Source organism: Elephas maximus, chromosome 4 (genome assembly GCF_024166365.1).
Source record: "Elephas maximus indicus isolate mEleMax1 chromosome 4, mEleMax1 primary haplotype, whole genome shotgun sequence".
NCBI classification, from domain to species: domain Eukaryota; kingdom Metazoa; phylum Chordata; class Mammalia; order Proboscidea; family Elephantidae; genus Elephas; species Elephas maximus.
In genome coordinates, this window is record NC_064822.1 from 59,265,126 (window position 1) to 59,292,545 (window position 27,420).

Consider the following 27,420-nt stretch of genomic DNA (forward strand, 5'->3'; position numbering starts at 1 on the left):
AGAGTGAGAAGTTGCTCCCCAAAGAGTTCAATCTAAGTCGTTAAGAACTTCAACCCTGGAGCCAAGCCAATCTAGGCTGAACTGGCCTCTTACAAGTTGTGTGACCTTGAGCAAATGACTTATCTTCTCGAAACCTTAGTAACCTCATTTATGAAAAGGGAATAAAACAGCTTTGATTTGAGAGAGCTTTTGGGAGGAAGAAAGGTGATAGTATATATGCAGCGCACGTAACTCTTGATGAGTGCTCAAAAAATGTTAACACCTTAGGTGTGTGTATCAATGTTTCCCCTGACTCTCTGCTCGTCCCGCCCCTAAAACACATACATTCACACATATACTTGTTTTTAGAGGAAAAAACTTCTAATTTCAGCCAACGAAGACAAGGAGGAGGCCTTATGTCTCTGTCTAGCATGTACACTGTCCAGCATAGAAATGGTGCTTTTCCACTCTCATCCTAACCCAAGTATCAAAAACAGGGAGAGAAGTGTTTTTAATTGGGAAAATAGTTTGGTGGCCTGCTAAGGTGAGAGAAAAACCCCAGGGAAGGGCCTAGAAAAAGAGGGCAGAACAACTGGAGGGCTAAACTACTCTGAATAAGAAACAGTCAGGAATTTAGTTTCTGTTTTACTTCCTGAGAGAGGAGGGGGAGGGATGGTCAAATGCCTTCGCAGAAGGCTAGAGTCCAGTTGGTGGGAATGGCCAAGGGTCTCTAAGCTCATGGATGTCTAATATTTAAATGTTTTGTATTTTTGCTATGTAACCCCCCTCCATCTCTCGAAATCTTCAGTAAAATCTGATACATACATAAAGGCCTTGGTGCGAGTGCTTTTCTTTTTTATGGACGCCAAGGGGTTCCATGCCTGTCAACACAGCACAGAAACAGCAGTGCAGACTGGGGCCATTGAGGTGAGACTGTTGGAAACTGGATAAGTCAGTGCAAGCAGGCAGTCAGAGCCGTCGTGAGCAGAGCTGCCCACCCTCCTAGCCCGAGTCCCTTTGTAAGAAAATGGAAAGTACTCTTCAGAGTGGGTGGTCAAACATGGGATAAGGTTAAAGCCACTATCACTTTACTCTCCAGTGCCTTGGCTGCCACTTGGGTTATATAAACCCCTTGTTGTTGTCGTTGAGTGCCCTCAAGTTGATTCTGACTCACAGCGACCCCATGTGACAGAGTAGAAATGCCCTGTAGGGTTTTCTTGGCTGGAATCTTTATAAAAGCAGATCACCAGGTCTTTCTCCTGAGAAGCTGCTGGGTGGGTCTGAACTGCCAACCTTTCCATTAGCCATTGAGCACTTAACTGTTGTGCCACCAATGCTTTTTATAAACCCCTTTCCATCTCCTAGATGTGGCTCCAGGAGGAGGTTCCATGGTCAGGTTCCCCAGAGGCTGTATTACAGCTTTAGAAGCATGGCCTTGGGTACTGATAACAAATAGACACAAACGCTGTTGGATGTAAAGAAAGAGTGCTCAGAGGATGGGCAGGATGTCGTCTCCAGCTTTGGCATCTTAGGAACCTCGACTTTAGCACTTGGACCCGGAGTGAGCAGGCCCACAAATCAGAAGAACGTGGCTGATAAGCCCAATTACCACTCCACTGATTTACACTGAGCAACACCACTCCCAGGACACCGGCATACTGTTTGCTGGTCAGCACATTCTTTTCTCTTGGGGGAGCCTCTGCGGGAAACCAGATCGTCTGCAAATGGTGGACTGTACACAAGTTTAAGTAGGTGGTTGGATGACCTTAATGGTGTTGGATCAATGTTGAGAGCCTAATGCCTCTATCTCCACAGTGGGGACTTGAATTTTTCCATCCTGGGTCAATGAGTCCTTTTTTCTGGACATTGGGTGGAGAGGACTCCTGTTTTGGTCACTGCAAATCACCATATCATGCTGAAAAGTTACAGTGCTACTGAATAGGCTACAATATTTGGTCAGTCATTCCTCAAACTCTTGAGCACTTAATGTGTGTTAGCTGTTATACTATCCTCACTTTTACTCATCTCGAGTTTAGACAGGGATAATTCAGAAGGCCCATTTTTACGTGGAGCAAACTCCCCCCCTCCCCACCCCACCCCCTACAAGACCCTCTCCCTTCCCGGGTGGGAGCCAGGAGGCATGGCCTCCGTGACCCAGCCTGGCAGTCAGTCTCAGGCACCTTCCTCTCAGTCTGTGGGCTGGATCAGCTACCTGACACTTCTCCCTCACCTTTGTGTCTGGGAACGCAGAAGGCAGACTGGCCTTAGACTATGCATTTGGCTTGGCTCTCAGGTTCGTGGGTAGCCCTGGGCATCACAGACAGGCTTATGACTTGGCATGAAGGAAGGAAGGAAGGGAGCAGCAGCAGGAAGAAAAGAGAAAGAGATGGGGGAGCAGTGAGTTTGGGGTTGCTATTATTATGCCTGAGGGCTGGTACTTTGAAGAACTGCCTGCAGGTGATTGGCGGGTCGCACTGCAGTCAACCCGTCACACAGCAAACATTTTTCGAGCACATACTATATGCCAAGCACTTTTCTAGGTGTAAGAGTCCCTGGGTGGTACAAATGGTTATGTGCTGACTACTACCCGAAAGGTTGGCTATTCAAACCCACCCAGAGGCACCTCGGAAGTAAGGCCTGGAGGCGTGCTTCCACAAGATCACAGCCTTGAAAATCCTATGGAAGGCAGTTCTGCTCTACACACACGGAGTCACCATGCGTTGGAGCCACCTCGATGGCAACTAACAACAACAGCAGCAAATTCTAGGCCCTGGGGCTATGCTGGAGCCCTGGTGGTGCAGTGGTTAAGAGCTACAGCTACTAGCCAAAAGGTCAGCAGTTTGAATCCACCAGCCGCTCCTTGGAAACCCTATGGGGCAGTTCTGCTGTGTCCTATAGGGTCATTACGAGTCGGAATTGGCTCGATGGCAAACAGGTTTATGTTTTAGGGAGTATACTTTTGGGGATACACTAGTGAAGAAGGCAAAGGGCTTTGTTCTCATGTAACTTCTGTTCTAGCAGGAAAGACATGATAAACAACAAAAAAACATAAATAGACAAGCAAACAGCAGGAAGTGATTAGTGCTTTTATGAAAGTAAAACAGGATGATGTGTTAGAACAGGGCTGGCTGAATCTGGCCCACTGCCTGTTTTTGGATAGCCCTCAAGTTAAAGATGGTTTTTACATTTCTAAATGGGTGACAAAAGCAAAAAAAGCACATTTGTGACATGTGCAAATGATAGGAAATTCACGTTCCAGTGTCCATAAATAGAGTTTTATTGGAACATAGCCGTAGTTATTTGTTTTTTTATTTTCTATGGCTGCTCCCTCACTACAATGGTACAGTTGAGTAGTTGCAACAGAGACTGGTATATGGCTCACAAGCCTGAAATATTTACTATCTGGCCCTTTACGAAGGAGTCCTGGTGGTACAGTGGTTAAGCACTTGGCTGCTAACGGAAAGGTCAGCGGTTAGAATCCACCAGCCTCAGGAGAAAGATGTGGCAGTCTGCTTCCATAACGGTTACAGCCTTGGAATCCCTGTGGGGCAGTTCTACTCTGTCCTGTAGGGGTTGCTAGGAGTTGGAATACACTCGATGGCAATGGGTTTGGTTTAGCCCTTTACGGAAAAGTTTGCTGACCTCTGTGTTAGAGGGCGACTGAAGTGGAGCTTCTCAGTGGTGAGCCAATGGCCTCTCTGAGGCAAAGATGGGAGCCCACCATGTGAAGACCTATGGAAAAAATACACAGTTGCATTAAATCAGACTCATGATGGTGAGCCTCCCTATGTGTGTCAGAGTAGAACTGTGCTCCGCAGGGTTTTCAATGGTTGATTTTTAGGAAGTAGGTCACCAGCCTTTTTTCCAAAGTGCCTCTGGGTGGACTTGAACTGCCAACCTTTTAGCAGCTGAGCGCTTAACGATTTGTGCCACCCAGCGACTCTGAAGATCTAGGGAAGGAAACTTCTATTGCAAGGGTGCTGAACTGAGGCAGAATTTGACATGTTCTCAACTGGGGGGAACTGTTTCCTCCCAAATGAGTGTGGTGGTGGAGATGAAAGAAAGTGAATGACCTTGGGGTGTTCTGAGGACACAGTCACCAGGAATTGCAGAGCAGTTGGATGTAGCAGCGAGAGGGCTGGGATTCAGCTAGCGTAATAAACCATGGAGCCAACATGCTCATTTATTTATCTGAGGACAGTAATGATTTCAGGGAGGTAGTTCTCTCCAGTGATCTGTTTCCTCCCAGTTGATTTTCTTTTGGTTTTGGTCTTTGTCATTTAAGTTAGAGCCTTTCCTCAGGAGCCCAGTAGTCCTCGATTGTCTGCCTGTACTTAAGAGTGGGCACTAGAAGCTGATTCGAAGCTCCAGCTGACCCTGGGGGCAGGATTTATAGGCAGGGCTTCACCCTGTGACCATCTTGCTGGGCTCTTTAGGCACCTCTCACGTGGGTCTTTTCAGGTAGTTCCTTTTGGCCTGGTTAGATTCCATAGAGAGGGGTCCTCTAAGCTCTTGCTGGGGTCTGCTGCCTGGCTGCCAGCATTCTAGGAACCAAGTGGGAGAAGACGGCTGGGGATGTCTTAACATTAAGCATAGAAACTTACTTAATCTCCCTGTTTTCTGCACAGGACTCTAGGGCTTACCCCATTTACCCTCTTCTGGCTGCTGCCTGAGTTGGGAAGCCCCCCAGCTGCATGGAGCTGAGGACAGGATTTTGGGGATCTATCTGCTTCCAATTTGCAAAGATACCTAGTGTCACCAATTCTTGACTTTTGGAGGGTTCTTTGGTATAAATCATGGTCCTTTTTGGCTTTCTCTGGGTTAGGATTCAATTTTTTTTGTATCCATCAACTCAGTTACCACTCATCCATTTCCAAGCTTCTGAGTTTTTGTTACTATTATCCCCTCTCCTGTTCTCTTTGTCTTTTAGGATTTATGCCTTCACAGTCATCTTAGAAGGGTTTCAAGAGAGAACAAAGTAGGTGTATATGTGTTTAATCCACCATCTTTTTCCTGATTTACTTATTTAAAATACTGCTCTGGCAGTTGAGTGGAGATAGATAATAGGAGGGCAAGAGTGGAAGCAGGGAGACCCAGTTAAAAGGCTCTGCAAAAGCCCAGTTGAGAGACGGTGGTGCTCTAGACTAGGGCGTAGTGGTGGAGATGAAAAAAAGAGGATGACCTTGAGATATGTTTTGAGGACAGAGCCACTAGGATTTCCAGTTGGCTTGAATGTAGGGAGTGTGGGAAATTGAGGAACTAAGACTAACTCCAAAGTTCCTGGCTCTAGCCATTGACCAAGATGAGAAAAGACTTGGCAGGGAGCAAGTTTGTGGGCGGTGATCAAGAGTTAAGGTTGCCGATGAGTACCTTGACAGGGAACACAACAGAGAATCCTTGAGGAAAGAGGAGAGCAGTGGGATGCAGACCTCAAATTCTTGTAAAAAGACCAGATTTAATGGTCTGACTGAGACTAGAAGGACCCTGGAGGTCATGGTCCCCAGACCTTCTGTTTGCCCAGGAACCATTCCCAAAGCCAACTCTTCAGACAGGGATTGGACTGGACTATAAGATAGAAAATGATACTGGTGAGGAGTGAGCTTCTTGGATCAAGTAGACACATGAGACTATCTGGGCAGCTCCTGTCTGGAGGGGAGATGAGAAGGCAGAGGGGGGCAAAGCTGGCCAAATAGACACAGGGAATACAGGGTGGGGAGAAGGAGCGTGCTGTCTCATTAGGGGGAGAGCAACTAGGAGTGTATAGCAAAGTGTATATAAATTTTTGTATGAGAGACTGACTTGATTTGTAAACTTTCACTTAAAGCACAATAGAATTTTTTTTTTAAAAGTTCAGGTTGCGATACCTATTAGACACCCACATGGAAATGTCAAGTAGCAGCTAGATACATGATTCTGGAATTAAGGGGAGAAGTTAGAGCTGGATTTAGGATCACTGGCACTAGGATTGGTATTTAAATCCTTGGAACTAAATGAGATTACTTAGAGGAGAGTGTGGATGGAGAAGAGAAGATGTCCCAGGACTGCCCTGAGGCATTCCAACATTCAGGGGGAGAAGAGAAGAGAAGAGGAAGAAAACCAGAAGAGTGTGGTTTTCTTCTCAGTAGTAAAGAGAAGAATTTTTCCAGGGAGGTGGTCAAATGTTACTGACAAATAGATTAAAATGAAGCCAAAGAAATGACCATTTGTGGTAGCGATCCCCTGGTTTCCTCTTCATTGTGAGTAATAGGACCCCCCAATTTTAGCTGAGCACGTGGTCACTCAGAATAAAAAACATATTTTTTAGCCTTGCAGCTAGATGTGGCCATGTGACTAAATTTGGCCAAAGGAGGTAAGCAGAGATGCAATTCCCAGAAGTATCCTAAAAGGGAAGGGGCATGCCCTTCTTCACTCCTTCTTCAGCTAACCGGAATGTGATGTAATGGCTGGATTTCCTGCAGCCATCTTGAACCATGAAATGACCTTAGGAATGAACCATTACCTATGATAAACCAACAAGGTAAAAGGATTTTGGATCCTTGGTACCCTGGAGCATTATAACAGCTCTGAACAAATTTTACATAAGAGAGAAATAAACTTATTTCTTGTTCAAATCACTTTTACTTTGTATTTTTGTTTTTTGTAATTAGCAGCCAAACTTAATTCTAACTGATACATCATTGACTCTGGCAACAAACATGGAGGCATAGTGGTTGAAGCTTAACCAAAAAAAAAAAAAAAACCCACTGCTGTCAAGTCGATTCCCACTCATAGCGACCCTATAGGACAGAGTAGAACTGCCCCATAGGGTTTCCAGGAAGCGCCTGGTGGATTCAAACTGCCGACCTTTTGATTAGCAGTGGTAGCACTTAACCAGTAGGCCACCAGGGTTTCCCTTGAAGCATAAAGGCTGGAATAATAACATGCCATGATAATAATACCACCCCTGACTTTTTATAGCACTTTTCAGCTTACAAAGCCCTTCCGAATACACTATTACATTTGATACTTGCAGCTACACTGTGAGGTTGTAGACATTCTCTTCATAGATGAAGAAACTGGGGCTCAGAGAGATCAGTGACTTCAGGTCACCTGGTTACTACATGGCAGATCTTATACTTCAATCCGGATCTCTGGCTCCTCACCCAGTGCTCATGACTGTAGGTGGACAGTAGGTTATAAATATGCAGGGAATTGTCCCCAGGGTTTGCCTGATGCTGAGTGGGATATTTGGAAGCTGGCCCCATCAAGTCCCAGAGAGCTACTGGCATTTTTTGGCACAACAATCAAAGCTTTCTCATCTTTGTGAATGCAGTGCCTTTGCCTCTTGGGTAAAAGACTCATTTCTATGGAGGCAATATGGGGTCCAGGAGATTGTGAAGAATAAAGGGAAGTAAAAAATTAGACAACCATCCGCATTGGAGGGAAATGTGTTTGCCAGCTGGCACCTGGCAATCCCATTTTAGAAGTCATCAGGCAGTCATCAGATGTTCAGACCGAGTCTGCTGAGTACCGTGTGACTGTATAAAAGTTTTCTTGGTATCAAAGGGATCTGCTTCTCTTTGCAGTCTCCCTTCCTCAGAGGCCAAGCTGAAAACTTTTGAAGTGTGGCATTTTCTCTCATTCTGCTTTTCCTCTTCAGTAACCACTTGGCTGACTTCTTTCCAATTTCTTTCTTTAAATGCCCCCTGATTCTGATATAGCCACTTCGTTGCTGGCGAATGCCAAATATCATTTTGAGCTTGTTGGGGATATACAGATTCCTGATTCCAAGCTTTTGCACCTTCCAACAGAAAGTGAAGATGAGAGTTCTTTCAAGTAACTTGCACTGGGTTACATTGTCAGGAAGTGGGAAGCTTGGATTTGAAGCCAGCCTTTTGACTTCTAAGACCACATCCTGTCTCCCCAGCTTTAGCCCTAGAAAAATATGAGCCCCCAGGAAATAGCATTCTGTCCATCGCCCAAGGCCCCCTTTAATCTTGAATAACCCACCCTAGCCTCGCCCCTGGAGGCACATAAAAGCGAGCCTCAAATGCCTGCTCCAGGGACAGGCCTCACCCCTCCCCAGTTACGCCTGGCCCACTAGCTGTTTCTCTTCATCTCCCTGGGTCTGGGATTCCTGGCTATAGTCCCTGACTTTGATATTTGCTTCTGCTCTCTCTCTCTGGTTTGGCAACTCGTCACATTCCCCGTTTGGCTTTTTGGGTCTCAGTTTTTTCCTCAGCCCTCTGCTCTGTTCCTGCCTCTGACTTTGGTGTCCTCCCGTGGCCCTGGGTGAGGAGCCCTCCCTCTCTGTCTCTCTCTTGCCTGGGCTCTGTAGAACCCCATGACTGGACCAGAAGTGAGGTGCCATTGAGATGGCATCATGGCAAAGGGGTATGGGAAGACCCAAATGGGAAGGGGCATGGGAAGAACCCTTGACCACAGGTGCCCACTCCCATGAGGGAGATGTATGCTCAGATGAGGCTAAGCAAGGCACTTTCCACTATCTTTATCAGCAAGGACTTTGACCTCAGTGTAGATTTCTGGTATGAAGAAATGCCTTTTGTTGAACACCTAGAATATGTCTGGCACTGTTCTAGCTACTGGAGATGCAGCAGTAAATAAAATCCAAGTTGTTGCCCTTGAGGAGCTTACATTTAAGTGTGGAGAGTCAGACAAAAATAATAGAATTGTCAAGCCTCCTGCTTATCCCCCCTCACCAGTTACCATCGAATCAACTTCAACTCATGGTGACCCCATGTGTGTCAGAGTAGAATTGCTCCGTAAGGTTTCCAGTGGCTGATTTTTTTTTTTAAGTAGATTACCAAGCCTTTCTTCCAAGGTACCTCTGTAGCTGAAGGCATCAACTGTTCACCAGCGACTCCAGCCCTCTCACAGTCAAACCCAAACTAGTTTTGGATCTGAACCTCGTGATGGAGGAAAAGGCCACTGACCCACTAGAAATCAGCAGAGAGAGTGTCAGGCTCAGGAGGTGGTCACGGCAAGAGAGGTCAATTGCCCCAGTGCCTCCTTAGACCACGACAGCAGCCCCCTGGCCCAGCTGTTGTATGAGAGGATGGTTTGTTTCATGCTACAGAGAAAACTTGAGGGAGAGAGGACTGATATTGGTGACTGAGGGAGCAACTCCAGCCTTGTTGCCTGGGATCAGCGGAAAGAGCCATATCCCCAAGTGCTCAGATGCACAGAGCATGCACTTCATGGGCTAGTGAGTATGACTCCCAGACCAGCGGAGTGGCATCACCTGGGAGCTTCTGGGAAATGCAGGCTCTCACCCCAGTCCTTTGGAGTCAAAATTTATGCACATTAAAGTTTGAGAAGCAACTGGGCTAGACATTTTAGCCAGGGGCAGAGAAAAATTCCACCCCCAGGTTGTGCCCAAACAGTAATAATTCCTTCTTGGAGTACGGGCGTGTGGGATGAAGAGGCTGTCCTTCCCTGGGAAAGGTAAGCTTTCAGCAATATATTCACCATTGTTTGTAAAAACGCCAGTTTTCTCTTTATAAACAAAACATCAATAAAAATAGAATAAAAGAAGAATAAATCCAAAAATTGTGTGTCCTTTTAATTTGACTTAAAATATTTTCGATTATCAAAGTTTCAGCAAATTAATATTTCTCTACTTTTGTTTTAGTCTATAAACTATTAAAAAAAAAAAAAACCACAAAACCCATTGCTGTCGAGTCGATTCTGACTCAGCAACCCTACAGGACAGAATAGAACTGCCCCATACGGTTTCCAAGGAGCGCCTGGTGGATTTGAACTGCCGACCTTTTGGTTAGCAGCCGTAGCTCTTAACCGCCAGGCCACCAGGGTTTCCATAAACCATTAAGTCACTGTCAATTAAGTTTTTTAATGTCTGAGGGCAACTTTCATGCATGGAAAAGAATACTTAAAGTTATTCATGTTATTTAAATTTTTTTCCAATTTATTAAGTTGTAAATTTTAAAGCCCAGTGTTATTACCTTAAGCTCAATTTACAAATCTTGTTGTTTGTTCATAAAGCTAGTTTTTTTGTGTTAAAATCTCCTACACTTGTTCTTTGATTAATGCTCAATTAGTTTATAATTCTCTAAGCATTTTATATTGTTTACAAACTTGATTAATTAAATTAGCTTAGCCTGTTTAAGCTGTAATTAAGCACTTCAAACATCTAACAAGGCAGACTTACAAACCTAACAAAATCTTAGACACTGAGCATTTAACACTAAGCACTTAAGTACTTAAACTACTATTTACAAATCAGGCTAAGCTTATAGCTGTAATCATATTTAAACACGTAACCATCAAACTTAATCCACCTAAGTATTAAATTAACACCACAAATCTAATATGTTACATTCTTTTATACTTTTCTGACACCTTAAAAAGCAGGTAAAAAATTGTACACTTTAAAATGGTTATGGGTTAATTTTATGCTATGTGAATTTTATCTCAATTTTTAAAAAAGCAGATAATACGCAAATTTTCTCAGGTGTTACTACCATATACCTTTAAACCGATCACAAAATTGTTAGTATACGTTTTCAGCATTCATCACCTTTATGTTTATTTTCAAGTCTCTATTCAAATGACCAGAAGTTTTTGGGTGGAACAAACGGTTAAGTGCTGGACTACTAATGGAAAGGTTGGCCGTTCAAATTCACCCGGAGGCACCTCAGAAGTAAAGCCTGGTAATCTGCTCTGAACAGTGACAGCCTAGAAAAAGCTATGGAATGCAGCAGTTCTGTGCACACGTGGGGTCGCCATGAGTCAGAGCCAACTCGATGGCAACTAACAACAATGACAACAACAACGTTCCAATCAACAAGGCAGCATCACCATTATAGGGGCTGAAATGACTAAATTGAAGATTTAGGAGTTGGATGTAATTATGGATTGGGTTATGAGTTGAGATTTGGAGCAGCCATACTGTGACAGATACAGGGGGTCACTTGAACACTGGGTGGGTCTTGGGAGTGGGATTTGGATGTGCCTTTAAAATAATCTCACCCAGTCTGGGCAGTTTGAGTAGTTTCCTGTGGTCAGGTTTTGCCTGCCACCATAACAAGATTCATAAAGCCCTCACTTTTTTATCTGTAATAAAACCAGTGTATCTTTCATCCTGGGTTCCCTGGGTGCCCTTTACATTTGTCTTATGGGGCTTTTTTACCAAAATCTTTTACATAACCTTTTGCTGTAATTTCTTTTACAACTTTCAGTGCCTGATAGCTTAATCACAGCTTAATTATTAACCAAAACTTGATTATGGCGTGCACATTCTTTGAAGAGTTGACATTTGGGGGGAACTTACGTATTTCGCTTTTTAGAATAACTCATACTCAGCATCATTGTCGACTCAGGCTTTTCACAAAATTTTTGTTTTTAATACTCAAATTGTCACAGCTTTGCCTTTTTTTTTTTTTTCCTCCTGTGTCTCTTTTCCTTTTAATACTACTGCAAACATCTTTTGAAACTAACATGCTTCTGGCATCAGCTAGTGGTCTTAGGTAGGCCTACTTTGATTTTTCTGGCAGCAAGATACGGGATCAGCTACTCCACTCTCCAAGGAGCTCCGGTTTCTTTAACTGGTGAATGGTATTAGGCACTAATACCTGGGCACTCGTGGTGCAGATCAGACTTCCCACGTGAGGAACTGAAGACAGCGAGTCTCCACTTCTAGGCCATTCTACTGAGAGAGCTAGAAAATGAGCTCGGATTGATGTGTCCAATTTAATTCCAGCTCCCCTCTCAAGATATATGTTCTACTATAAAAGATTATTATTTTATTCCCCCTCTTAACTTAAAAAAAAAAAAAACCTTAATATACCATGCTCTGTATATTTTAATTATAATATTAATGAACTTTTCTATGTCATAAATGGATGTATATCTACTTAGAGCCCAGACCCCCGACCACAGCTGCAAATGTCCCCTCTTCGCTTTTATAATCCTTATATGTCTTATCAAATATCATCCTCTGGTCATTTTATTGACAGTCACACAATTTCATTTCATCCAACTCTATTGAAGTCACTAGGCTTGATTCCAATTTCACAGCATCAGCTTTGGCTCTCTTTTTCCTCCTGGAGCAATCTTTTGCCTTCTGGCTCTCCTCTGCCTTTTATCCTGGAGATAGGGGGTGTCATCTTGTTTCTCCCTGTTATCTTCAAGGTTCCTCTCAGCCTGTCTCTGTGTATGTGCCTCAGCCATCTGCTCTTAAAGAGGCCAGGCTGTTAGAGGAAACATGGTCAATATATACTCAACAAAGGTAACTATTTTAAAACTTTTTTTTTAAGTAAACAGATTTCTTTTTTCAAGGTACATGTGGTGAAGACAAGAACTCGATTTTCATTAGTTGAAGCCCCTTTCCTTGTCACCCCTTCCATCTTCTGTTAAACCCTCATCCTCAAGTGTTCAGCACTTCCTTGCCGCTGACTCAGCTACCACCTTCCCTCAGCTCCCACCCTCTTCCACTGTGATGCTCCATTAAAAAAAAAAAAAAACCAAACCCATTGCTGTTGAGTGGATTCTGACTCATAGCAACCCTATAGGACAGAGTAGTACTGTCCCATAGAGTTTCCAAGGAGCACTTGAAAGATTTGAACTACCAACCTTTTGGTTAGCAGCTGTAGCACTTAACCAGCTCCAGAGTAACCAGCACAAGCTCCCAGATCCTCTCCCCTACTGTGGAGGACTGACTTTAAAGTGCCCTCACCCCATGATCTCTGTCTCCTGGTGTTCACACCTTTGGGTATTGCCCTCCATTTGAGTGTGAGTGGGACCTGTGACTTACTTCTAACCAATAGAAGATGACAAAGATGATGGGATGTCACACCTGCGGTTATGTTATATAAAACTCCATTGTGCCAACACACTCTTTCCAGAAGAAATTTCTTGCTGGCTTGATGAAATAAGTGGCCATGTTGGGAATGCCCACATGGCTAAGAACTGTGAGCAGCCTCTAGGAGTGGAAAGCAGCCTCTAGCAGACAGCCAATAGGAAGCCAGGACCCTCACTCCTACATGTGCAAGGAAATTAATTCTGTCAACAACCTGAGTTAGCTTGGACACAGATTCTTACCCAGGTGAGCCTCCAGATAAGAATACAACCCAACTGACACCTTATTGAAGCCTTTGAAATCCTGAGCAGAGGAACCAGCTAAGCTGTGCCTGGACCCCTGCACAGAAACTATGAGATAATAAATGTGTGGGGTTTTAAGCCACTAAGTTTGTGGTAGTTTGTTATGCAGCAGTAGATAAGTAATACACCTACAGACTCTGCTTCTTGTATAGCCCTCCTAAGTGGTGGCTGGTTATTTACTTCCATATCACAACTTAATAGCCAGGAGGTAGAATTAGTGTCTTCCTTACTGCCCGTTTCCGTTTGACCACTTTTCTCTGAGCCATACAGCTACGGCACCTTTTTTCTCTCTTGAGAGCCTCCGTCATTGACTGACCTCCTGGTCTGTCCCCCTCATTCTTCAAAGAACTCTACATTTGTGTGCTGCTATCATTCTAGGTAAATTCAGTGTTAGTTTGGGTGAATTGTTCAATAGTTCAACTGGACTCTCAGTTTCTTCACTTTCTTCTCTCCAAAGACCACCTCTACTCTCTAAGTCACTGACTTCCACAGTCACAATTTGGGGTTAGCACCACTGCAAACTCTTCACCTCCAAAATCTCAGTACCACTTTAAATTCTATCCCTTCTCATAATCCATAGAAAATTCTACTATTTGTGGTCCCTTATTTTTCCCATATGTCCAGTTTCTCCCCCTCCTTCTAAACTGGATATTCTCTATCACCTTATCTATATATGAAATCCATTTTCTCTCTCCTTCTGGAACTCAAATTACCCACATATTAAACAAACAAAAAAAAAACCCAAATCCATTGCCATCGAGTTGATTCCAACACACAGTAACCCTATAGGACAGAGTAGAACTGCCTCATAGGGTTTCCAAGGAGCAGCTGATGGATTTGAACTGCTAACCATTTGGTTAGCAGCTGAGTTCTTAACCACTGTTCCACCAGGGTACCTTATACCTTTTGATATTATCCTACAGGTCCCTGAGACTCTGCTCTCTCTCTCTTTTTTTAAATCTTTTTTTCCCCCTTTCTTTTAGATTAAATAGTTTTTATTGATTTATCTTTAAGTTCATTGACTCTTTCCTCTGACATCTTCATTTAGCTATTAAGCCCATCTACTAATTTTTTTTTTAATTTCAGATATTTTAGTTCTACATTTTTCATTTGGTTCTTTTTTATATTTTATATTCTTCTGCTATAATTTCCTATCTGTTCATTTATTAGAAGTGTATTTTTCTTAATCTCCTTGAGCATAGTTATAATAACAACTTTAAAGTTCTTCTTTAATGAAAGATACAAGGGAAAAATTAGTCCAAAGGACTAATGGACCACAACTACCATGCCCTCCACCAGACTGAGTCCAGTACAACCAGATGGTACCCAGCTACCACCACTGACTACTCTGACAGGGGTCACAATAGAGGGTACCGGGCAAAGCTGGAGAAGAATGTAGAACAAAATTCCAACTCACAAAAAAAGACCAGACTTACTGGCCTGACAGATACTGGAGAAACCCCAAGAGTATGGCCCCAGACACCCTTTTAGCTCAGTAATGAAGTCATTCCTGAGGTTCACCCTCCACCCAAAGACTAGACAGGCCCATAAAACAAAATGAGACTAAATGGGCACACCAGCCCAGGGGCAAGGACTAGAAGGCAGGAGGGGACAGGAAAGCTGGTAATAGGGAACCCAAGATAGAGTGTTGACATGTCATGGGTTTGTTAACCAATGTCATAAAAAAATATGTGTACTAATTATTTAATAAGAAACTAATTTGTTCTGTAAACCTTCATCTAAAGTACAATTAAAAAAAAAGTTCTTGTTTGATAATTCTAGCATCTAAGTTATCTTGCAATTGGCCTCTTGTTTGCTTTTCCCTTGATAATGGGTCACATTTTCCTGATTCTTTGTATGTCAAGTAACTTTGGATCATATCCTGAATATTTTGAAGGCTATATTGAGAAGGCTGAATTCTATTTTATTCCTCAGAAAAGTGTTGATATTTTTGTTTTAGCAGGTGATTAACTTGGTTATACAAACTGCAAACTCTGTCTCACCTGCAGTGGGCAGAAGCTCAAGCCTCCATTCAGTTCTTTTATCTTTAACTGGGCTGCCTGCAGTTTGTTCTGCTCATGTGTGGTTCAGGCACCAGTCATAGACTTAGTGATACAGAATTTGGGGTTCCCCTTCTCTGGCTCTCTCCAGAATTCACTCCCCACTCTTCAGCAACATTGATTGCTCTGAACTTCATCAAGACAGTGGGATTATGAGTGGAATTTCAGCCATCCTGTGCTGCACTGTGATTGTGGCCAACTCAGGACAAATCCATGAAACAACAAGAAACTACCCCATGCCATTTACTTCGTCAATATTTTGAATCCACTTCAAAACATGCTTATTTGGTTTTACTCTCCAGAGCCCTCAGGTTTTTGTTCATTCGTTCATTTGTTTTTTGTGTGTGTGTGTCTTGTTCAGAGTGTATGGATGTTATCTGTGGGAAGGTTGGTCAGTTAGGAGCTGACTCCTCCATACCAGAAATAGGACTCTTCTCATGAACTTTTAAACAGGCTCAAGTCTTTCCTTAAATTCTCCAAACCCTCCCTTGATCCACAATCTCCTTCAGCCATCTGCCCTATCTCACTTTTCATCTTCAACCAATTTTAATTAAAGAATTGTCTTACTGTCTCTGATTCTCATCTTCTATTCCCTTCTCAACTCTCTCAAGCATAGCTTCTGGGTCATCATTCCAAAGAAATGGCTCTTGCCAAGATCCCTGCTGATCTTCAACTCTCTAAATCTGGTGGACATGTATTAGCCTTTGTCTTAGTCTGGGTTCTCTAGAGAAGCAAAACCAGTAAAGTGTATAAATATATATAGAAATTTATATCAAGGAAATGGCTAACAGTTGTAGAGGCTGGAACATCCCAAGTCTGTTGGTTAGGATAGAGGGTTCTCCTGATTCATGTAGCTGCAGGGGCTGGTGAACCTAAGATCGGCAAGTGGGAGAGCAGGGCTTTTGCTCACAGGCTGTGAAGACCAACGAATCCCAAGATCAGCAGGCAGGACTGCAAGGCTTCTCCTGATTCACGTAGCTGCAGGGGCTGGGGAACTCAAGATCGACAGGTCGGAGAGCAGGGCTCTTTCTCATAGGCTGTGAAGACCAATGAATTCCTAGTTTGGCAGGCAAGACCACAGGTAAGCTGCTAGCTCAAGTCCCAAGAACCAGAGGCCAGACAAACAGGAGCCAGCTGCATGATCCAGAGCAGGCATAATCCAGAATGTCCACTTATATTCGGATGCGGGCCGCATGCCCAAGGAAACTCCCTTTCAACAATTGGCTACTCACAGCAGATCCCATCATGTGGCTGATCACACATCACATCTCAACAGGGAAGTAATCACAACATTATATGACTGCCAAAACACTGAGAATCATGGCCCAGCCAAGTTGACACACAATCTTAACTATCAGTAGCATTCCTTGATTCTTCAGTAGCATTCAAATGATGATCCCCAAGCCCCCTCCTACTTGAAACTCTCTCTTGGCTTCTGAGACATATCTTGTTTTCTCTCTACCTCTGATTGTGCTTTCTCAGTCACCCTTTCAGCTTCTTTCTCCTCAAATCAGACATTATAGGTTGGAATTTGTGATAGACAGAATTATGCTTCCCCAAAGATGTTCACACAGCTGCTAACTAAGAGGTCGGCAGTTCAAATCCGCCAGGCACTCCTAGGAAACTCTATAGGGCAGTTCTACTCTGTCCTTTAGGGTCGCTATGAGTCGGAATCGACTCGACGGCAGTGGGTGGTGTGGTGGTGTAAAGATGTTCACACCCGAATCCCTGGAGACTGTGGATATGTTACCGTACATGGCAAAAGGGACTTTGCAGATGTGGATTTTGACATGGGGAGATTATCCTGGATTATCCAAGTAGGCCCAATGTAATCACAACCATCCTTCTAAGCAGGAGACAGGAGGGTCAGAGTCAGAAAAAGAGATTTCAGAGTGATGCCATTGCTTGCAAGGGCCACAAGCCAAGGAATGCAGACGTCCTCGAAAAGCTTGAAAAGGCAAGGAACAGATTCTCTCTTAGAATCTCCAGAAGGAATGCAGCCCTGTAGACATCTTGATTTTAGCCTGTAAAACCCATTTTTTTTTTTTTTTTTTTTTTACCTCCAGAGCTGTAAGATAATACATTTCTGTTTTTTAAGACACTAAGTTTGTGCAATCTGTTATAGCACCAATAGCAAACTAATACAGAGTTCTTCTAGGCTTGGTCCTAGGTCTTCTCCTCTCACTCTCTAACCAACCTTATCCTTACCTATGGCTTTAAAAAATTTACTACTAATACACAGGTGACCTGTACATACCTGCCCCCTGCCCAAAACTTTTCTCTAAGTTCTAGATCTGTATATCCAACCACTTACATGACCTCTTTATTTTGGAGGTTTCCAAACAAAACAACAAAAAAGTTACCATCAATTTGATTCAGCCTCATAGCAACCCTATAGGACAGAGTAGAACTGCCTCATAGAGTTTCCAAGGAGCGCCTGGTGGATTTGAACTGCCGTCCTTTTGGTTAGCAGCCATAGCACTTAACCGCTACGCCGTCAGGGTTTCTGGAGGTTTCAAAGGACTCTCATATTAAACATTTCCAAATTAAACTCATGACCTTTCCTTTAAATCTAGTTCTTCTTAACCATTTCCTGCCTCAGTGAATGTTGTTACCAGCTATCCACTTGTGCTGGCAAGAAACCTAATAAGTCATTCCTTTTTTTTTTCTCACTTACATTTTTTCATTGTTGTAAGAATACAGGCAACACAACATTTGCTATCTCAACAGTTTTTCATGTGTACCACTCAGTGGAGGTCCCTGGGAGGCACAAACAGTTTGCGCTCAGTTGGTAACCAGAAAAGTTGGCGGTTCCAACCCACCCAGCAGTACCACAGAAGAAAAGTCCTGGAGATTTTATTCTATAAAGATTAGAGCCAAGAAAACCCTGTGAAGCACAGTTCTACTGTGTAACACATGGGGTCGCCATGAGTTGACTCGACAACACAAGACAACAATAACAACAATTCAGTGAGCTCAGTTACATTGGTCATGTTGTGGAACCATCACCAATATCTGTCACCAATTTTAGTAACGAGACATTCTTTGTACCTTTTTCCTAATTTCCTGTATCCATTGCCAATCTGTAAATTTCACCTTCTAAGTCTCTCTCAAGTCTAACCATATCCCTCCCTCTTCACCACCACCACCAACCTAGACCAAGCTAACTTCGTCTTCTACCTAGCCCACTCCTGAGGTCTCCTGTATCCACTTTGGCCCCTGCCCCACTCCAATTTGCCCTCTACATGTCTCAAAATGCAAATATGACACTGTCCCTGTCCTATTTAAAACACTTCGATGATGACTTACTTGTTTTAGGACATATGTACATGTAAAAATCTGGCATAGTCTTCCTGTATGTAATTTGGGCAGGCATGTTAACATTTTCTGTGCTGTGGCAAGTTCACGCTTGGGTTTAATGCTTTCAATTGGTCTGTTCTTTTATATGCTTCTTTGGTCTGCAGGGAAGAATTTAAAGTGTGATTTTAAACCAGGGAATTGCCCTTGATAAGCATATAGGAATATTCCAAGGCCAGTAAGAAGGTTGACACAATTGTAGCTGATATGGCTATTACTGTTACATTTATTGATTCCAATCAACCATGCAAATTCCTCAGTTGCTACCCACATGTTCAGATGGTGTACATGTGGCACACACACACATACACAGATACACAGAGGTAGTTACCAGGAGTTTCTGAGTATTATACATCAGTTTATACCAGGTGGACAAATGCCAGTAGTTTTAGCTTCACCTAAAGGCTTTCTGCAGAGGCGGTCTGCTTTTCTTGGCCTCTGTATTATCTGTCTGATTTCACAATGTTGCCTGTATGTTTCTGCTTTTTACAGATTACATGTTGACCACTGGGAATCCCAGACATAGAATCTGTACTTATACAGACAGTATCTGACCAAGGCCTTGAAATCCAAGGAGGCTGTTCTAGAAGTCTGTGCTTTCTGCTGGTACTGACCCATCTTGGATCTCTCTCTTTCTCTAACACACACACACACAAGCACATACACACTCACTCATAGAATTTCTGGTATTCATTATGCTCAATGCTTTTGATCAATCTCTGTTTTTTCATGCTTAAGAACTTGAATCCAGCACACTGCCATCCCGACAATATATATGAGGATGCCCAGGAGTCTGAATGCACCAATTTAAGAAACACTACTATTGTCAAGGGGTTGGCAAACATTGGCCCATGCTTGTTTTTGCAAATAAAGTTTTATTGGAACATAGCCATGCTCATTTATTTACGTATTGTCTATGGCTGCTTTCATTCTATAATAATGGAGTTGAGTAGCTGTGACAGAGACCATATGGCATACAATATCTAAAATATTTGCTACCTGGCCGTTTATAGAAAGTCTGCCAACCCCTGGTCTAGTCCATATTTTCCAACTGTCATAAAAACAATCAATAACAATGTAGGGTTGCCAGATTTAGCAATTAAACATACAGGACACGCAGTTAAATTTCCGTTTCAGATAAACAGCAAATACTTCTTTTTTTAGAATAAACATATCCCAAATGTTGCACGGTAACCCTATAACAAAGACATTTTATGGAAGAGCTGTCCCCTCTGCCTTGCCTCTGCCTGCCCCACCCTGCCACACGCTGTGAGCTTTGGGAGAGAAGGAAACTATAGGAGAGGCACTTGGGATGGTCTGCATTCTTCAGAGGGGAGAGCAGTGGAATGGCAGCCACAAAGGCTGTGGTCACTTGCCTGCCTCATCTTGGGGGTTGTGGGAGGCCTGGGTTTAGGGTCCTCTTGGTATCTGTGGCTTTAGTGACCAGTAGCCTCTTCCAATTTGTCACACAAATAAATATTGTTGAAGGGAGCTGGATAGGGAAGGAACTGTTTTATTCTTCACTCTGGACAGTACTTCCTTACAGTAGCAGCTCCATTGTGCATTGAACTGATGGTTTATAAGTCTTCTCAGTGTCTGGGTTAATACCCTGATTTTTTTTTTTTTTTTTGTGCTATAGGTGAAAGTTTACAGCTCAAGTTAATTTCTCATACAAAAATTTATACAATTTTTAACTTGAGCTGTAAAATTTTATAAAATTTATTTGTTGTTATGTGACCCTGGTTGCTCTCCCTATAATGAGACAGCACACTTCCCCTTTCCAGCCCAGGTTTCCTGTGTCCATTCAATCAGCTCCTATCCCTTTTTGCCTTCTCATCCCACCTCTGGACATAAGCTGCCCATTTAGTCTCATGTAACTACTTGAACTCGGGTATCTACGTGAAGCACACTCTTCGCAAGTATTATTTAATGTTTTCTATAAAAAAAAATACCAAACTCATTGCCGTCGAGCCCAGTCTGACTCATAGCGACCCTGTAGGTCAGAGTAGAACCGCTCCATAGAGTCTCCAAGGAGCGTCTGGTGGAGTCTAACTGCTGACCTTTTGGTTAGCAGCCGTAGCACTTAGCCACTATGCCACTTATAGTCCAGCCTAATCTTTGTCTGCAGAGTTGGCTTCGGGAGTGGTTCTGGTTCTGAACGTTCGAATTTTATAGGTGAGGAAATAACCCTTCTTTAATGAGAGACATGGAAGTAGAGCTTCTGGCTATACCTTCCCATTATCTCATGTTGGTGGAAGTGAGTTTAGATGGAAGACACCTCTGAAGTAACTTTGTACATCATTAGAGGCTGGATGGAGTAGCACTTAAGTGTAGGTCCTGCAGCCAGACTGCCTGGGGTTATATTCTGCTTAGTCATTTACTGGCTGAATGATGGGGAGGGGGGATTACCAGACCTGAGCCTCAATTTCCTTATCCATAAAATGGGGGGATAATAATAGAACCTACCTTATGGCGTTGTCGTGAAGATCAAATGAGTGAAAACATAAAAAGCTTAGAACTGTGCTCACGTAGAGAGCACTTGGTAAATGTGAGCTGTTGTTCTCTGGTTTACAATCTGACTTCAAAAAAGTTAAGGCCAATGTGAAGTGTACTTTAACTCGGCCACCAGCAGTGTGAACTCTCACCACTAGGTGTCACAATTCATCAGGCATTTAATTTCTGTTTATTATCATTTTTTATTTGATTTGGAGATTTTGGGGTGATAAACTGATGACATACTATCTTTTGAAGTCCCCAGAGATTAAGACATTCCAGCAGAACTGCTGACGTTCAGGGCTAGAAGGGGCTGAATGAAGTACTGCCTTTGTTTATAGTTAAAAAAAAATAGTTAAAGTAACCTATAATTTATTGTCCAAATCAGGAAATTTTGAGAGTAAAAGGGGGAATATTAATAACTATGCCAGGACAAGAGGAGTAAGTGAGAAGTGTCCCAAGAACCTAGGTATGGTCACCCTATCTATAGGGTGGTTGTCATTCCTCAGCGTCTTTCAGGGTCTCCATCATGGAAATTCAATGACATTTCTCAGAGGCCTGGTACAGTAAATGGAGACCACAAGCTCTGGGGAATTTCTTCTCTAAGAGTGTCTTGCCTCTTCAGATCACGTATTTGGGTTTTGTCCTTTGGTGGACATGATCAGTATATGTCCACCTGACAGACAGCACACCACCTTCGTCTTCTTTATGTTGAATAATCTCACATTCTCTACAGCCTTTCTCTGTAGGTTTCTCCTCCAGCTGGAAACCCTTTTGGAGGCGCTGAGTCCTCCAGCTCTGGATGTGTCAAAGGAGAGTGTGGCCACTCTCTGGGTTGTTGCAGAGTGGATTCTTCTAAATTTCCTCCTGTATCTAAGACTCTATAATTCTGCTATTGCAGATTTGCTTATGTTCCTTTAAAGGACAAGAGGAGCCGAACATCTGTTGAGCACCTACCATGTATCAAATGTTGTGCTAGGGTCTTTGGCCTCCATCATATATATTGGTCATTCCATCACCATGTGGGATTGGTATTATTATGCCCCATTTCACAGGTGAGGAAACCTAGGCCTAGAAAGGTCACAGCTCATAAGAGGCAGAGCCACGATTCAATCCCAGGTCTATCTGCCTCCAAAGCCCTGTGGTGGCTACCTCACCAGGCTGCCTCCCACTATTTTTACAGTAAGGTTACTCACCTGGGACATCACTAGCAAGTCTCTTCCTTTCACCTCTCTGGGCCTCAGTTTCCTCTTCTGGAAAAAGTGCAGAGTTGATGCCCATGTACTAAAGGGCTGCCACAGAGATTGGAGAGATGGGGGCGTGGGGGTTAGTCTAGGAAGACTTTATGGGGGGTGGAATTTAACAAGGTTTTGAAAGAAGGGGGAAGAGTGTTTCACTTGGTGGGGAAAAGGAGGCAGAATGGAGCGGCTTAAGTTTTAAGTCTTATAGACAAGAACAGACTGTGTGTATGAGGGGAGGGAGCCAGGAGATGAGTGGAAACTGCTAGTTCTAATTAGGAGAAGGCAAAGGGGACCTTTGTGACCTTGTCAGGTTTTAAGAATTTCTCTCAGAACATGCTTAGTACACTGGTCGTCCATAGGGGAAGCATCGAATAAATTTTTTTTTTTTTTGACAGAAATGATGAGGGGGAAAGATGGTTTCTTAGTCTTCACTTCGGAAAACAGCCCAGGCTTTCTGACTTCAAGAGCCAGCCTGGAAAAGCCTATAAGAAGCTCCAGGCCAGAGGCATCTAGCTTGAGTGTTTCCTGCTTTGGTTCAGTTTCTCCTGGCGCACTGTGCCCTTTACCAGCACTTGGAGGCCTTTAGCTCCGGGGGAGACAGATACCGGCTCCTCCAACTGAGTACCTCCGGACAGTATCTAATACACACTCGCGTTGTCAACATCTCAAACAGTCCGCCCGAAATACCAGGCAAGGATTTCTTAGGTGTGGGGGTGGTGAGGCCAGACAGCCTGGCACGAGGGGGAAAGCTGAGACCCTGGTCAGTACTGCACTTTGGGGTGGCGTTTGGGCGCGGAGCCCAGGAGTGAGAACTACCAGGTCCCGATCTCCCCGCTCCCCAACTCTGGGAAGGGCGGCGGCCCAGGCTCGTTCGGGTCAGGCAAAAGGCCTTGTAAAACCTCGGGGTAGCGGCCGATCCTTGAATCCGGGCGGCGAGGTAGGGAGGAGGACTTCCGGAACCCCGAGAGGGTGGCCACCACGGGCTCGGGAGGCCAGTGTCCGGCAGGGCCTTCACCTCCCTCCGAGTTTAACACTGAGGGTCCAGCCAGGGGGGCTGGGGATCTGCCCCCGGCCCCCTGGCTCCGGTCCCGCCCTCGGCTCGGTCACATCCCGTCTTTCCCCCTTGCGGGGTCCCGAGTGTCCGGCCCCAGGTCCCCCTTTTAGCCTTTCAACTCCCCCTCCCCGCAGCTTCGGGCTCGGGCCCCTCCGTCGCCCCGCCCACAGCAAGTAGCCCCGCCCCCGCGGCTCTCGCCATTGCCGGGCGGCCCCGCCCCTCCCTCCGCGCGCCCCCGGCCCCGCCCCCCGTTTCCGCTGGCGGTGGCGGCGGCTGCGGCGGCGAGGGCGCGGGAGCCCAGCCCGGACCCCACAGGCTCTGAGCGCGGTGAGTGCGGCCCCGGGGCGGGCAGGCGGGCGGGCGGGCGGGGCGGCGAGCCGCGGGCGGGGCGCGGGAGCGTGCAAAGTTCCAGGGACTCGGGCCAGATCTGGGCGGGCCGGCAAGCCCCCGACCCGGTTCTGAGAAGGGGGAGCGGCTTGGGGTCTCCCCAGAGAGGGGCGCACCGAGGAGAGGGCGCCCGGGAGAGAGGGTACCCGGAGGGCCTCAGCTGGGAGAACTGAGGGAGGAATGTGAGGGGGCTGGAAGGCTGGCAGTGGGCCAGGAAGGAGGTGTGCGGGGTGGCCGGGTAACGGAGCAACGAGGGGGTCTGTCAGGGAAGACCTTTTGCGAATGGGGCTGCGGGAGAGTGGAGAGCGGAAGCCCAGGCGATGGGATGAGAGATCTGTAGGGTGCAGCAGAAAGGGAGAGCCCTGGAGCTGTCAAGGGTTTCTGACTCTATGGCCCAGGGGACCGGCCTGGAGCAGTCTATACACACACCTAAGGGGGATCAGGGGCCCTTCGAGCAGGGCTGGGTTACTGCCTCCAGCCCCCTGAGTACCCCTGACCACTCCCTGGGCCACCGCCGGCAGATCGGCATTCAGAGTGACAGAGCTTTGGCACACCCCAAGGTCCGAGATGTAACCCATCTGCGCATCCAAGTTTGGGACTTTAAAAAACTTTCCTGTGGTTAAAAAAAAGTCCAAACAAGAAACTGGCCTGTTATGAGATCAGTATTTGTACTTGTGCCCCTAGGAACTGGAGTCCTGGATCTTTGAAAAAGATATTGGTCTCTTCACCTACCTTTCCCTCAGATGCCTGTAGAGTCTGGGGAAGTTTGAAGTGTTGGGTTAGTGTGGGATCCCTGAGCTGTATTGACTTTTCCCTCCATCGGCAAAAAACGGGGGATAAGAAGGCAGCAGGCTCGCCTCTCTGTGGTTCCCAGAACCAACCTCTTATGATGTGAGAATGCTGTTCTCTGGGGTGACTCAGGTATTTCCTCCTTCAGGAAGCATTCCTGGACTGGTGGAGAAAACTGTGAACTCTCTCTGATCCCATATACCAGCAGCCTGCTTCCCTCTTTCTCCTAAAAATAGCCACAGAGAATGTTTTTATGTATGTTCTGCTTTAAAGATGTGCAGTCGCTTGTCATCCTAAGTAATGCGGAGGGGAGGAGAGGAGAGGAATTATGGATAATTTCAAACAATGGACTCCTCAAATCATTTATATTTTTAGCTAAGGAATGCAGCCAGGGAGGCAGACGTTCGCACCGGCTTCCTATCGGCAGACTGGTACTGGCATGGCTGATGCAGCTGGGCTGTTGGGGGCGGGGGGAGGGGAGAAGGATTGGGGTGGATAAAACTTGAAGGTTAATTCATTTCCGCACTCACTCATTGAAGACCTGCCATGTGCAAGGCCCTGTACAGCCAAGAGTGAACCTGAATAGAATGGAATTTTTTTTTTTGATCCCACTTAATCAGATTTTAGTCTTCTGATAAAACCAAACCAAACCCGCGTTGTCATCAAGTCAATTACGACTCATAGCGACCCTATAGGGCAGGGTACAACTGCCCCATAGAGTTTCTAAGGCTGTAGTCTTTATCAGAGCCGACCGCCATATTTTTTTCCGCGGTGTGGCTGGTGAGTGCAAACAGCTGACCTTTGGGTTAGCAGCTGAGTGCTTAACCACTGAGCAACCAGGCCTCCTTAGTCTTCTGGTAGGGCTTTTTAAATCTATGAACAGATATTTAATATTAATAACAGTAATAATCACTGTTTATAAATAATTTATAATTGGCAAAGTGCTTTCTCTGCATAATAGCTGTAAATAATCTGATTTGATCCATACATAATCTTGTGAAATATGTGTTATTTTTAATTGCCTTCTTACAGGTTAGAGAATGAGGTTCAGTGGGAATAAACTTCTCTATGGGGCAGTTCTACTCTGTCCTATAGGGTCGCTATGAGTTGGAATCGACTCGACGGCACTGGGTTCGATTTTTTTTTTTTTAAGGTCACAAAATTCATGAACAGAAGAAGCAGAACGTGAACCCATGTCTTCTGACCCCTCCTGCCATGTGCTTTCTATTGTGCCACTCTGCCTCTCTGCCGTTCCTCAGTATTGAGCCTGTGGAGACCTAGGCTCTGATCTTTGTCCTAACAGCACCTATTTATGGCCCCCTGGACAAGCTACCTCCCTTCTCTGACCCTCTGTTTAGGACGGTTATTGGATTAAAATATTTCTAGACTTTTTCAGTTCTGAAATTTTGTGATCTAACTGGGGAAGACAAGATGAAGGACTTCAGGTGATAAACAGTATGAGATGATATTGGCAGTCAGTCAATGAATTAATTCACTTGATTAAGGTCCTACTATGTGCTTTATGGAAATCCTGGTGGCACAGTGGTTAAGTGCTACAGCTGCTAACCAAAAGGTCGACAGTTCGAACCCACCAGGCACTCCTTGGAAAGTATGGGGCAGCTCTGCTGTATCCTATAGGATTGCTAGGAGTCAGAATCGACTCAAAGGCAATGGACAGTGCTTTATGGAGCTCTGGTGGCATAGTGGTTACGAGGTCATCTGCTAACCAAAAGGTCGGCAGTTTGAATCCACCAGGCGCTCCTTGGAAACCCTAGGGGGCAGTTCTACTCTGTCCTCTAAGGTTGCTATGAGTTGAAATTGACTCGACAGCAATGAGTTTTTTGTGTGTATGTGCTTTATAATGGAGTCTCTGGGTAGTGCAAATGGTTAATACGCTTGGCTGCTAACCAAAAGGTTGGAGGTTGGGGTATACCCACAGGTACCTTGGAAGAGAGGCATGGTGATTTAATTCCAAAAAATCAGCCATTGAAAACCCTATGGAGCACAGCTGTATCATGACACACATGGGGTCCCTGTGAGTCAGAACTGATCTGGGGCAACTGGTATGTGCTTATTAAATGCTGCCCTTGAGGAAATGATGAGAAGAGTTGAGGGGAGGCAGACCAGCCTAAGTGGGACTTCAGGGTAGCTGGCTGGAATGCACTTGTTGTCCCTGTGTTTGTAACCTCAGTGCCAATTGGTATTGTTGAGTGAATGTGTGAGTGGGTGAGGCCTTGGGCAAGTGTCTTCACCTCTTTGAGCCTCAGCTTCCTCCTTGCAGAATGAGGATATCAATACTCAGCTCTCAGGGCTGTTGGAAAGAGCAAATGAGATAATGTATGTGAAGCACGTAGCTTAGGGCCTCATACACAGCAGGTGTGCTGTAAATGGTGGCTGTTATTTATAACCTAGCTGGGGAGACTAGGCTAATATGCTTGGAACAAGAGAGGACAAGACTTCTTTTCTTCTATCATTTAAGGCCCAGGCCTGCTGTGGTTGTCATCCCTACTGACTAAGAGGGAATGGATTAAATCCAGGTGCCTTAGCCTGGCATTCAGCACCCTTCTCATCCAGCCCCAGCCTGCCTGCCTAGCCTTTTCTCCCACTCTCCTCCCTCCAGGAACCTCCACATCTAGCAGACTCATCTTGCAAGCAAAGCTGCTCATTCCTTCTTCATGTCATGGTTCATACTGTTCCACCTTACTAGAATACTCCTCCCTGTCCCCTCCTTCAAGACCCTGCTCATGTCTGAGCTCCTTCCTGGAGCCGTCCCTGGCTGCCCATCCCAAAAGAGCCTCTTTTTCCTTGGAACTCCTGTGGCATTTTCTGTCTTCACCTCTCTCCTGGCTGTTTTTTTTTTTTTTACTGTGGTAAAGATGTATTTAACAAAACATTTGCCATTTCACCGTTTTTTATGTGTACAGTTTAGTGACACTGATGA

The 27,420-nt window shown here is 44.8% G+C and overlaps 1 protein-coding gene across 5 annotated transcripts in view; it reads left to right on the forward strand.

The window, feature by feature from the left end:
• TSPAN9 (tetraspanin 9) overlaps positions 1-27,420 on the forward strand; it is a 308,842-nt gene that overhangs the window by 1,569 nt on the left and 279,853 nt on the right. For 3 of the 5 annotated variants that reach the window (XM_049882200.1, XM_049882199.1, XM_049882198.1), the window contains exon 1: positions 23,544-23,630. The exons of the other annotated variants lie outside the window; for them this stretch is intronic. The gene's annotated coding sequence lies outside the window, so the exon portion shown is untranslated. Of the gene's footprint in view, positions 1-23,543; positions 23,631-27,420 lie in introns of those variants that run through there. 5 annotated transcript variants of the gene reach the window in all.